Consider the following 12,589-nt stretch of genomic DNA (forward strand, 5'->3'; position numbering starts at 1 on the left):
TACAGGCTAGATTTACTCTTAAACAGTTTACTATGAAAATCAGTTTGATAACCCTGGAAACTCAAAGGAAGCCCAGGCAGCTATGAGACTATTTAACTGGGAAGCTAAATGTCAGCTGTATATTTCCATTTTCTTTTTTCTCACAGAGAAAATGCTCTCAAGGATGGGGCTTGGAAGGATTATCCCTGTCTGTTCCTCTCAGGTTATTTGCCAATTAGAAGAAGCCTACTTTTTGTTCCCTGCGATAAGGAAAGCCCAACTCTTCTCTACCCACCACCCTAGACAGACTGGTTTCCTTGGTTCACTGTCTGGTCTTCCTCTTTGAAATGCCCTCTGCTTTCCTCATCACCTATCCAAATATTATCCATCCAATACTTCCATTAAATCTTTTAAAACTACCCTACTACTGATTGCCTTCCTTTTCTCTGAAAGCGGGTGGCCATTGTTACTCAGTGCCACATAGGTTAGCCTTGGATTAGGTGCATTGTTAATGGAAATTTTTCTGTAGTTTTTCCTCCACAGTTCTCATGAAAACAATAGACCAACCTTCTATTCTTTGTAGCTTCCACAAGGTTTATTAGGGAAAAGAAAGGCATTAAAAGATAACCTAGGGGGCGGCTAGATAGCACAGTGGATAAAGCCCTGGCCCTGGCCCTGGATTCAGGAGGACCTGAGTTCAAATCTGGCCTCAGACACTTGACACTTACTAGCTGTGTGACCCTGGGCAAGTCACTTAACCCCCATTGCCCCGCAAAAAGACAAACAAAAAAACAAAAAGATAACCTAGAAATAATTTTATATGTGATGCCCAGCTCCCCCCCCAAAAAAAAAAAAACACAATTCCTCAAATAAGCACTGAGTCTTTGGGAGATTTCAGAATTTTTTGTTAAAAAAACATCTTACCCAATCAACAATGGATGTAACTAGGGGACAAGAGGAGAAGATTCAACACTATTGATACTTTTTCTTTTTATGAATGCAAACACTACTAGAGGTCGTCTATTTCTAGTGTCTCATTAACAAATAAGGCAACTGAGGATCAGTGACTTGCCTAAGATCGTTCAAGTACTAAACAACAGAACTGTTGGAAGGACTTATGTCACCAGTCCCTCAGAGAAGGGATCTACCATACTATACTATCTCTACTTTATTTCCATCGGTCTGGAGTTCAAGGGTCAATGATAAAAAGGTTTGCTAGTCAGTGCTGCCAAAATCAACTAGAAATAAGGGCCACTAAACCTTACATAAAGATCCCTGTGGGCTGCATTTTCACTTTTTGTTTTTTTGGTGGGGCAATGAGGGTTTAGTGATTTGCCCAGTCACACAGCTACTAAGTGTCAAGTGTCTGAGGTCAGATTTGAACTCAGGTCCTCCTGAATCCAGGGCTGGTGCTTTATCCACTGTGCCACCTAGCTGCCCCTTCACTTTGTTTTAAATTGTATTATTATGTATGTTTTGCTGTGTTTTATTTTTATGTCTTTTTCAACTACCTTTTAATCTGTTTGGGGCAGCACTCAGGAGAGATGTGGGTGGCATACAGCCTGTGGGCTATAAGTTGGACACCTCTGTGATAGATAACACAATATTCACACCTTCACTCTAGCATCCTCTCAAGTTATCTTGTTTACTTTCCTTTCTCAGACAAATTTTAGGGGAAAAAACTGTCTTAAAACTCTCCTTCCACCTCTTCTCTGTCTTCTTAACTCTTTGCAGCATAGCTTCCATTTTCATCACTCAACTGAAATTAAAATTTTAAAATTTTAAAATGATCTTGCCAAATCTATGAATCCAATGGTTTTTCTCAGTCTTCATCCCTGAACTTTCTCATACTTTTGATTCTCTCTTCCTGGATACTCTCTCCATTGGATTGTAAGCTCCTTGAGGCCAGGTACTGTTTTTCGCCTCTTTTTGTATCCTCATTGGTTTATCACAGAGCCTGGCACATAGTAGGTGCTTAATAAATGTTGACTGATTCCTGAATGACACCCTTTCTTGGTACTTAACTTTTCTTTTCTTTTTTTGCAGGGCAATGGGGGTTAAGTGACTTGCCCAGGGTCACACAGCTAGTAAGTGTTAAGTGTCTGAAGCCGGATTTGAACTCAGGTACTCCTGAATTCAGGGCTGGTGCTCTATCCATTGCACCACCTAGCTGCCCTGTTACTTAACTTTTCAAAGCTTTCCCTACCCATTCCTTTTTAAATTGAAATTAAGGAGTAGCACTGCTTTCACATTTCTGTCCACTGATACTTTCATAAGCACAGATCTTGGACCAATGGATAGGAGTTACTAGCAGGCAGATTTCAACTCAATAGAAGGAATAATTTCCTGTGTTGTTAAAGCTGTCGAAAGAAAGGATCAAAGGATCAGAGCTGGAAAAGACTTTCAGGACAGTCTAGTCTAACCACCTTATTTATAGATTAGAAAAGTGAGGCCCACAGAGGTTAAGTGATAATGAGCAAGGTCACACAGGTAGTATGTAGCGGAGCCATGATTCAAGTCTAAGCTCTTTGTTAAATCCTGGCATTTTCCGTTTGTGCCTGTCTACCTTTCTGACTTACAGAAGGGCTGGGGTTGGGGGAGTGAACCCCGCCCCCCATCACTGGTGTTCAAGATGAGACTAAATGACTATTGGAGAGCAGATTCCTCATTTTGCTTCTAGTTTTAAAACTTTGTAAAATACAAAAAAGGAAAGTTTAATTGAAAGCAGTAGCTCCTCCCTAGGGGTTTGAGTCTCCTTAGGGAGTTTGCAACAATTGTTCAAAGGGGTTCCTGCTGAATAAAATTTAATGGTACCTTAAGCACTAAAGTAATTGCAGAACATTATGAGTAGTCTATTAAATTACTCTTGGGTTCAGAATATGTTGTTGTTGAAAGGTGTTCACAGAACAAAAAACTTTGGGAGCCACTGATTTAAAGCATGCTGTAGTTTAATTGCATAAACAAATGATATGAGTAATGTGTTTAAATAGCTCATTAATGTTTGCAAAATGCTTTTCTGTACACAGGCTTATTTTAGCTTACCAGCAACCCTTTGAAGGAGATATGAGATGCAATAGTGTCACTTTTTTCCAGATAGATAAACAGAGGCTCAGAGAGGTTGGGCATGGTCAAATAAGGCTGGTGGGTGGTAGAAGTGGGATAGTTAAATTTAGGTCTTAATTCCAAGTCCAGCTTTCTATCTACCATGTAATATTGCCTCTCTTTCTCTTTTTTTCTAAATAAAAAAAGAACATTCCTGCTTGCCTGCATTCATTCACTTAATAAATGCTTATTGAGTAACCATATTCTGATTATTATAGGTAACACGAAGAAATATAATATCTAGTCCTTTCCTTTCAGGAGCTTGTCAGTAATCACCAACGCAGCAGGAAGAAGATGGTTTTAGGAAATTAAAATCATCCTATTTTATTCCATAGGAATCATATATCACAATGCAGTTTTGATGACCTGAAATGGAACAGAAAATCAGTAGTTGGGCTCCTATGCACAGCATCTGAAAATAACGCAGCCGCCCTGATGTGTAGTCACACATTTTTCCTTTTCAGCATTTGAATTTAGCTCACATGGCTGTCTCACACATGGCAGCATGCTAATAGAAGGCAAAGATTTACATCTTAATCTCTGAAGCAATGAGACAGCTAGTAAACCCCAAGGTGGAAAAATGCCCCCAAGGTATTCTCACCATATAATTACAGCTAGGAGAGATTGTATTTGTTCTCTGGTTCTTTAAGAAATGAGAAAATGAAGACAAAAATGGGGGTGGGGTGAGGAGCTTCCTATAGAGAGTCAGTGTTTCTTGTTCTTAAAAAGTTGTCTATGAAGTTAAATATTCGGAGTCCTTGAATGCTATTTTCACACCAGAATTCTAAAATTCAAGATGCATTCATTCTTGAGAGGAGAGGCAAGTAAGATATATAATAAAAACTGGGCAAGGGCAGGATGAGGAAGGAGGGAAGGTCTGCTTTTTGTCCTATTCTTAATTACCTCAAGGATTCTAGCCTTCTCTCCTCCCCCATTTTTCTATCACTGCTGTTTGCATTGTATCCCCTTATTGAAAATAGAGATAAGAAATTTACATGATAACTTTATTATATATTTAAGAGGAATAGCAAGTCGAACACAGTTTCATGTATAATCATCTTTTTTATTATACTATGTTGTGGAAATGCTTGTTTTATTACATAAATTAAAAATAAAAAAATTAAAACCCCAAAATATGCATTTTGATAAATGTATTTTAACATAATTTGTTTCCTTTGTAATCTCATGTGTTTTATTTTATGCATTTAGAAACACTATCCTGAGGAGTCCATAGGCTTCACTGACTGCAAAAGAGGATCATTACACACAAAAAAAGTTTTAAAAAACCTAGAAAAAGCCCTCTAAGTGTCTGAGGCCGGATTTGAACTCAGGTACTCCTGACTCCAGGGCTGGTGCTCTATCCACTGTGCCACCTAGCTGTCCTAAATACTACTTCTTTTAAGAAGCTTTCACTATTGTTCCCATACCAAGCCCAAGGCAAACTTTAACCTTTTTCACCTCATTTATATTCATTCTTACAGTTACTTTTTCTTTTATATTATACATAAGGGCACTGGATTGTAAGCCCAGAAGGCCAGGGACTGTGTTGCATTTATGTATTTTTCTTCCCTACTTTCACTTCTCACACAAATCAGGTATTTAATTGATGTTTGCTCAATGAATAAATATGAATAAGTCAGTCCCAGGCCAACAGATCTGCATTCAGGGTTAAAAGAATCATTGCAATTTCATGAATAGAAATTATAACAGTAATATGAAATAAGTGTGTTCCATGATATCAGTTCTCCAGGACAGAAATTCCATATGACCATAGTTCATAATTCTATTCTATTGGCATTTATTGGTTACAGAGCTCTTTCCTCATGGGTACTTTATGTGGTGACTCTACTAACCTGAAATAGCATCACTATATTCATGGCAAAGGCTTTCTGTATTACAGATGCTCACTGTCTTAAAAAGATAGATTCTGTATTTCCCAATATAGATTTTACTTCACTACATTTAAAGATACTCATTGGATCTGTGACAGTGTATATGGTACTCCTACCAACAGAGACAATGACTCCTATGACTGACTACATAAGTAACTGTGACAGTAGGGGGAAATGGCAGAAAGGGAGAGAGAGGATAGTAATTATCACTGTTTTTAGACTGAATGTAAACATTGTTGGTACTTTGTGAAATCTTTGTCCAATAACCAATGAATTGACAAGGTCTTGTAAATGTACCACATCGATATTGAAAATTCTTGTGATGAGAGAAGAAGACAAAAGAAAGTTACAATTAAAGGGAAGCATGTCTTACCCACTTTCCTTGGAAAGGCGAACAAAGCAATTGATTTCATGGTGAATTCAATAAGATAAGATACAATAAGATACATGATTTCATGGAACATTTGATTATTTTTTCTTGAATTAATTATAATCAACATATAAAAATGGTACTTATAGCTTATATGACAAAAACCTATAGGAAAGAATGAGAGAAATTCTATGAAGAACCTTAGAAGATCTTAATTCTAGTTGTTAACATTATTACCTTGGGCAAGTAAGTCACTTCTCTGGGCTTTGGTTTTTTCAACTATGTCCTCTAGTGCTCTTTCCAGTTGTAAATCTATGTATGATCCTATGACCAAATATTCAAAAGTTGCCTGAAGTAGCATAAAGCTTATGTGACTTGTCTAGGGTCATGCTGTTAATAAGTTCCAAATGCTTGATTTGAACCCAAGTCTTCCTGACTCCAAACCTAGTACCCTATCCAGTATAAAATAGTGTCCTTTGGACAATTAGCAATAATCCCTGTAAATAGGTTGCATCTCATTTACTATCTGTTTCTCCTTAAGTGAGATTGAAGTCACAAAAATCATAATTGCAGAAGCCATCCAGTTTAGTTTACATAATAATAGTCAATATGGTTTATGCTCAGGTTAGAGTATAATATAATAAGATTAGAATGAAAATCTCTGTATCCAAAATCTTTCCAAGCCCCCAAATGATGACACATTTATTTCAAGCACTATTTTATATGATACTTTTATAACATAGCAAAAAGATTAGGAAAGTCCCTTGAAGTTCTTTGAAATACAATTAAACATATGTTTTCTTTTGAGATTTAGTTTCAGGTACTAACATAACTGGCAGGAAGATGCTGAAGTATAATGTACTATTACGTTTTTTCCTAAAAAATGATTTTGACCACTTGGGCCCAATGTATTCTTTAAAGACAGTATGATATACGAGAAAGGGAAAGACAAGGAATTCAGAGCCCTCAATTCTAATTTTTATTCAGCCACTTCCTGGCCCTAAGACCCTGAAAGAAATTTTACTTGTCTGGAACTCAGTTTCCTTTCTGTAAAATGAGAGGATTGCATTCAATGATCTCTAAGCCCCCTTACAATTCTAGCACTCTAGGATCCCAGATAAAATTTATGTAGTTCATATTAATTTCATTCTCTTCTGATCTGTTTTAGGTGATAATTTCCCACTCTTTAAGTAGAAAATCTAAAAATGTCAGGGATGTATCGAGACTTAACTGCTTCAATGTCTTCTGGAGTCGCAGAGCTAAATCCCTTTTTTAAAAATGGCATTTGATAATCATCCAGGATAGGTGGAGAACTAATAATACCTTGTATTAACATTCAAAATAAACAAAAAGCACCTGGAGATTTTTCAGATTTCAAACAATGGGATTTTTTTTTCCTTAAATATACAAAGGAAAAGAGGGAAAGCAATCTAAGCTAAATAATACTCTCAAATGCTTGATCACTCTTAATTAAATAATAGGGGATAAAACCCAACCCACAGCTTACTGACTTAATGGTCTGAAAAAACAAATGGCATCTCAACTAACATCTTTTGCAAGATTTAATAACAGGAAATAATGATTACAGAAAACGATAGTTCTTTGAAAATATCCTCTATTTTGTGAATATAAACAACATCATCTTATTCTCCAATTCGCATACCTAAACTAATGCTTTGGTCATAATGGTTATTCAAACAAATCAACAAACAAACAAAACCCAACCATGAAATGTGAGAACCAGGGGCCTGCCCCCTGCCGAGAAAGAACTTGACCTTTCTAAGGTTTCTAAGGTTGAATTGGCAACCCGGAAGTTGCTTCTCTATTCATGTACTTCCTTTAAGTCATGTCAATCAATGGACTTGAATGCTGCCAGCCAATTGGCTTGGAGCTGTGTGGGGACTGCCCCTCTTCCTGATCCACAGGGAGCTTCAGGTCAAATGGATTGGGACTCTTTCTCTTGGGAAGTGTGAGTGTCTAGGTAAAGGAGGTTTTCTCTCTCTCTCTCTCTCTCTCTGTCTCTAGCATAGATCTAAGCAAGGTTTTTCTATTCTTTCAGAGACATATGCCCTCTCTTTACTAACTTCTAATATACTTTAATACATGTTTAATGCCTAAACAGTTGTTGAAGCTTCTAATTATAAGTAAATCCTAGCTAGTTTGTGGGGGGAGCACAGCTAAGGGCACAGACATTCGATTTTACTGGTCACAGAAAATATTTAAGGGTAAGTTAAAGGAAATGAAGATATTTAGCTCGGAAAAGATAAGGGGAGGGCATTATAGCTGTCGTCGAGTATTTGAAAGCCAGTTATATGGAAGAGAGAGCTCACCTGTTCTGTTTGGCTTTAAAGTTCAGGAGCAGGAATAAAGGAGAAAATTTAGACTGGATATAAGATAAACTGTTCTAGTCACTGGTTGTGCCTTAAGGCTCAGCTCAAGTGCCACTTTCTAAATGAAGCCTGGTGGGATCTCCCTTAGTTCTTAGGGACTCCTTACTCCCCCCCCACCTGCCTTACTACTTTGTAATTACTTTATATTTAAACATTTTTCTTTACCATATTTCTTCCCATTAGAACATAATCTCCTTGAGAGAAAGCTGTTTTTGTCTTTGTTTCCATAGTCCCAGCATCTGTCACAGTGCTTGGTACATAGTAAGTGTTTAATGAGTACTTGTTGAAAGGAAGATTAGATAGAGCTGTATGAAATAGGCTATAACCAGAAGTAGTGAGTTCCCTCCCATTGGTGTTCTTTTTTTGTCTTGTTTTTGTTTTTGTTTTTGTTTTCAAGGCAATGAGGGTTAAGTGACTTGCCCAGGGTCACACAGCTAGTAAATCTGAGGCCAGATTTGAACTCAGGTCCCCCAGAATCCAGGGCCGGTGCTTTATCCACTGCACCACCTCGCTGCCCCTCATTGGTGTTCTTTAAGCAAAGATTGGATGACTCTTTGTTGAATATACTATTTTGCAAAAGGTATATCCTTATTCAGGTAATGATTGGTTAGACAGCCTCTGAGGTCTTCTCCAACTCTGAGACTCTATGATTAATTTGCAGTGGTAATGAGTATTTATGCCAATGATATCACCGAATTTGTAAAACGTTGCACTTAATATTTTATTGACAAAGTTTATGTTCATAACTAAGAAAAACCATCAATTGTCATTGGCATATAGTGCTTCTGAAAACCACTTTGATTTCTTCAATGAGAATTTAGCACAAAGTAGGCCCCTTGCTTTTGAACACAATGCAAATTTACCCAAAGCAAAATGTTTAGGTAATTATCTATGTAATTTTGGCCAATTCTCCATTTTACCTTAATGTCTTAAATAATCTTTTTATACCCTTGAATACATTTTGTGCCTCCCATTGCTGATTAAGGAGTTTTGTCTGAAGAATTTCCTTAGCTACTATATTTAGTTTCCACATGAAATTTAGATCCCATGGAACTCAGCCCATACAGGTAAAAGCTTCCATTATCTAAATGTGACATTTCATAATTATCTTGGATTTCTAGGAACTAGTTCCACTATAGCCTGGATCTGTTTGGAAATGATAAGTTCTTCTAGGTATTTAAATATGCAACTCTTTAAGGACATAGATTGTAGGTACTGACCTATATTGGTAGAAAGAACAAAATCACGGGTCTGGACAAACGAAATTAACCTAAATAGGAAAGTGGTGAAATTGTATCTACACTCGCATAATATCTACTTTATAATTTTCTGAGCTTTGCTACAGAATGAGTGAATATCATGAACTTTGCAGTTCTGCATTAGCCTTCTTAATTAACTTCCATGCTTTTAAAGTCTTTGAATGAAAAATATTCATAATTTACGTGCTTCTTAGTTACAAGTTTACAAAAATGAAAACCATAATGAAAGAAGAAGTTGATGGAAAGAAAGAGGTGATAAACATCTCAATTTCCTTTTATCTCAAATTATGCTTATTCCCTCCCTGATACTGCATTCTGTACTCTAGTTTTGGGGTAGTATAACATATATTTGTGTGTCATATCTCTCCCCGCTTCTTGCTAAATTTCAACACAATGTCATTTACCTTGGTTTCTAAATGTTTAATCAATGATCATTGATTGAAGGAACAAAGACACCAAAACAGCCATGATTGTTTTATTACTTGAAAGAAATTGTATGCTAGCTATATGGTGTTTTAGCTTTTTAGCTTGAATATTCTCTTTCTGGAATGCCTTCAAAATGATCCTACTTTCCCCTTTAGGGAGGGGAGAGGGAATGGGTTTTTATTAAGGGCTCAATATGTACCAAACACTCTGCTAAGCACCTTACAAATATTATTGTACTTGATTCTCAAAACTCTTAGAGGTAGGTGCTATTATTACCCTCATTTTACATCTAAGGAAACTGAGGCAGAGGTTAAGTTATTTGCTCGGGATCTTAAATGGCAGAATTAATTTGAATGCATTTCCTTGACGTCTTTTGTTTTTACACTAAACAATCAATAAGTATTTTAGTACCTACTATGTGTCAGGCACTGTGCTAATTATTGGGTCTATGAAGACAAAACTGAAGAGCTTTCATTCTATCAGAGGAAAAGACATATAACTAAGAATAAAACCTATACAAGCAAAGTAAAAAAAGATAATTCATCTTTACCTTTAATAAGGAGGAACCAGTGACTGGGGTGATTAGGAGAAGATTCACATAGGAGATGACCCCTTGGGCTGAACTTCGAGGGATGCTGAGACTTCTAGGATGCAAAGATAGGAGATGATACATTAAAGGAATGGAGATAGGAAATGCAATGCCAGGTACAAAGAAGAGCAAGGAGGTCCATGAGATTGGACTACAGAGTCATGAAGGGGAGTAATGTGTCTGGAAAGGTAGTGTCAGATTGTTCAAGGGCATCAGATGCCAAACTGAGGAGGTCCTGACCTGTATTGGTGGAAAGAACAAAATCAACCTGGTGAAAGGTGATAAGGATCTGAGCTGGGGTGCTGTATGATATTATAAAAGGGAAGCATGCGAGAACTGCTGGGGAGGTTCAATAGAATCACCAAGGCTTTGTAACTGATTGGATATGAGGGATGAGTGAGAGGGAACAACTTGGAGTTGAGGAAGACTCCAAGATTTTGAACCTGTGTGATGAGAAGGATAGTTGTGTTTTTTTTAAACAGCAATCGGGAAGTTAGAAATGCTAGTCAATAAGCATTTAAGTGTCTTCTACGTCCAGCTAGATAATGGAGTGGAGAGAGTGCTAAGTGCTTTGAACATTTGGCAGTGGGGTTGGCAGGGACTTGACCTGTGATATTGATGAACAGGACTCTTGGTGAGGGAACTATAGCTTAGAGGATTGTCTGGGACACTGAGAAGTAAGTGACTTCACTGTGGTCATATAATTAGTTAGTGTTTGGCATAGTTCTTGACCCCAGGTTTGTATCCACATGCAGTATCTACTATGCCAAGCTGCCTCTTGCCTGTAAATATGAGATGTTTGATAAGTTCATTGAATTAAGAATTGCCATTTTATTACAAAACTGCCTGAGACAGTTTAGATAATTTTAATAGGGCTTTCACAAGTTGGTAAAATTTATATTTCTAGTTGTACCTTCCATTATTTCCTTGCATAAATTCTCTAGTACTATTAAACTAAGCTATTCATTCCTGGAACTCTTCAACTGTCCAGGACCCATCCTTACCTCTGAAATACAGCCCCGAACCAGGAAGACCAAGAAAAAAGCTATTGAGCAGCCAAACCAAATATTTATTTATTATCATTAAGTTTATATATTGAAACTCATGCATACTAATTAGAGTAAAGCTCCCAGGCCCTCTTTCAGAATCTATTTACTAACCTATTTATTTTTATTAACTTTCAATAAGTCTAGGTTTATTAACCTATTACTTTTATTGTTACCTGATTACCAAAGAAAAGCAGGTTACTATGAATTGGCATTTTGATACTGGAAGAATAAGAAACTGACAGGTAGGGAGTTTAGAAACCCTATAAAAATTAGGCACAACAAGCCCCAGATCTTAGAACTGTGGGGATGGTCTCCTTCTAACACAATGTTCTGCACAGAGTGGACACTTAATACCTATTTCTTTGAATTGATATGAACAAGAGCAAACAGGCCTATAAGCTTCAGTGCATCTCTCAGTGAAACACTGTATATTACCATAGTATTAAGTTTAATATTCATAATAATTACCAATGTCTTCAAGGAAGGGAAGTGTGTAATACGGTCTAGGAAAGTTTCTACCCAAGACGATTAAAACTTTAAAAAATGCCGCTGCCTAAAGTGGTCAGTTTTTTCAGTTCCCCAGATGACTCATTCCCCAAAGGTTCCAGGTAACTGAGATTTTCTTCTATGTACCATAAACAATATAAAAGCAAAGGCCCTTCTTTACAATATAAACAATTTATTAGTACTTTTGTATGGAAGGAAGACCTGGAATATTACTGCATTATTGCATACGGTAATGAAATGGCATATGGTGGTGAGGAATAGGCTATCATGATATTGGAACAATATTCCAATATATTGGCTTGTATTGGAATATAACCAATAAGAGACTCTGAGGAAGAGCAGGAGTAAAAGATGTCTTCACAGAGTTGTATGACAGAAAGAGACAGAGGGCTGGCCATATAGTAAGAGTGAAGAATGACAGGTGGATAGCCAGAGTGTTACCCTTAGGAGGTCAGGAGAAAGGACAAAGTTCTCCACCATATTGGGTGTATTCCCCTTGTCAGAATCTTTAGGGACTCATGGATTAGATTCTCACAGGATTAGAAGGCATGGATGGTTAGCATCTGCATCACTGGAGGGATTGAATGTATATATGACATCACAGATCCATCTCAGTATTTGGGTACTGCACAACTAGAAGAAATTTGGTTTGGCCCTAATGAAAATCAATCTAGAAGTAGAAAGAGGATTTAATTGGTTATGTTCCTCCTCCTCTGTTGTTTTAGGAATATGTTTTACAGAAAGGAAATGTATTTGTTGGAGGAAAGTACTTGGATGCTATGAGCCTAGGGGTATAGAATTTATTTGATAGTGCATGTGTGTGTATGCCAGTTAAAATGTTCAAGGTCATCTTTGGAAGCTACTTACGAGGCTGCTAATTAAATTTGCTTTTAATCATTAAATGAAGAGCTTTAATATTCAACTTCTTCCTAGTAAGGTTCAAGTTTTAACATGAATGAAGCTAAATGAAAGTCCTTTTACTACAATCTACTCCATAACCTAATTGTAGTCACTCAACAACTCCCA

General features: G+C 37.0%; 1 protein-coding gene across 31 annotated transcripts in view; it reads right to left on the reverse strand.

The window, feature by feature from the left end:
* Positions 1-12,589, reverse strand: part of MAP2 (microtubule associated protein 2) — a 374,226-nt gene that overhangs the window by 258,746 nt on the left and 102,891 nt on the right. For all 31 annotated transcript variants that reach the window (XM_043992416.1, XM_043992415.1, XM_043992401.1 and 28 more), the window contains exon 3: positions 9,969-10,062. The gene's annotated coding sequence lies outside the window, so the exon portion shown is untranslated. The remainder of the gene's footprint in view (positions 1-9,968; positions 10,063-12,589) is intronic.

This window comes from Dromiciops gliroides, chromosome 3 (assembly GCF_019393635.1).
Source record: "Dromiciops gliroides isolate mDroGli1 chromosome 3, mDroGli1.pri, whole genome shotgun sequence".
Classification (NCBI taxonomy): Eukaryota; Metazoa; Chordata; class Mammalia; order Microbiotheria; family Microbiotheriidae; genus Dromiciops; species Dromiciops gliroides.